The following is a 1,677-nucleotide window of genomic DNA, read 5'->3' as shown; positions in this document are numbered from 1 at the left end:
AATTATTGCGATTATGGACTGACTACTGAACTGTATGGATGTACTGGCCTGAACTATAAATAGATCGTCGTGTGTGGACCAAGTAATTTACTCGAATGTCGCCTGAGACTGTCGCCATTACTGCTTTCTACGACCGTGCAACATAAACACAATTTTGTTACACAAACCACATCGTTAAAATTTTGTCTGAGTAGCTGCGAAATGTTATTATTACATTTCCTCAAAATCTTCCACAATTTTTCGCAATGACATACCCTTCGGATAGTCCCATCGAATGATGGACGCAAAAATACTGTTAGGTGCCACCAGGGAAAGCTTTATAGCAGGTATCCTTCTAGTGCCAACCGACAATGTTTCTAACACACGCGATCAAGTTTGTACCTGTAATATTAGCTTCCTTAAAAATATCAGGGGGCTAATAATGATAAACTAAGGTCATAACTAAGGTCATAATAATGACAATTTGTCATTATTAACCCCTGATAATATACGTTCTTTCTTTCCACGTTTTATCTAATGAGGGTTGCTATTTCAGAGACGCGATCCCCGCTCGTGTGGGCAGATCTAGCAGCTATGCATCTTAGCCTACACCCGACAGCGTTCCTTCTATCGGCTAACTGCTGTACCCAATATTGCTTTGTTAAACCTACAACTATTTCTAAATCTACGTCGCCATTCTACGTAAAAAAACAAACTATTTACAATCATTTCAGGAGGAGCGGATGGAGCTGTTCGACTTTCGTTGTAAGCGCGACTCGTTTCTATTTGATAGCGCTTCCTCTGCCTTCACTCTCCCTCCCCTATCTCTCTCCCCATTCATTCACTTTCCCCACCCTTTCCTTTTTGACCGGCTCCGCTTCTTCTCTATTATCTCTTACCTAGCTACTCTGCGTGCGTTAGCGCATGGATCACATCGTTTTAAATGAAATATTTTCCTCTGTATATTATCTCTCTTTCATTCTCCTCTCTATTTCTCTTCACTCTTCTCCTTCACTCTAACTTTCTATCTACATCTATCTCGCCTCTCCTTCTCCCCCTTTCCCTATTTAACTATATTTATACCTCTTCCCGTCTCCCTCTCTATCTCTAGATATACTTCTTCCACTTCCCTTTCTATCCCCATCCCTCTCTCGCTCTCTCCTACCGCCCCTTTCTATCTTTATTCATTTCTCTTCCGTCTCACCCTTCTTCCCAACTCTCTATCTCTATCTGTGTTTTCTCTCCCTTTCTCTCGCTAGCTAGCTCTATTTATATCTATTCTTTCTCTTACCTTCTCTCCATCTCTATCTCTACCAATCTCTCTACCCTGTTACTATTCTCTCTCCTTCTCTATCTCTATCTATCTTTCCTCCACATTTCTCTCTATCTAGCTCTATCTATTTCCATCCCCCTTCTCCCCTCTGTGCCTACCCATCTCTATCTATCTCTCTACCACATTTCTCTCTATCTAGCTCTATCTATTTCCATCCCCCTTCTCCCCTCTGTGCCTACCCATCTCTATCTATCTCTCTACCACATTTCTCTCTATCTAGCTCTATCTATTTCCATCCCCCTTCTCCCCTCTGTGCCTACCCATCTCTATCTATCTCTCTACCACATTTCTCTCTATCTAGCTCTATCTATTTCCATCCCCCTTCTCCCCTCTGTGCCTACCCATCTCTATCTATCTCTCTACCA

This window comes from Priapulus caudatus, unplaced genomic scaffold (assembly GCF_000485595.1).
Source record: "Priapulus caudatus unplaced genomic scaffold, Priapulus_caudatus-5.0.1 Scaffold347, whole genome shotgun sequence".
Lineage (NCBI taxonomy): Eukaryota > Metazoa > Priapulida > Priapulimorpha > Priapulimorphida > Priapulidae > Priapulus > Priapulus caudatus.
Note: the sequence above shows the minus strand (reverse complement) of the source record.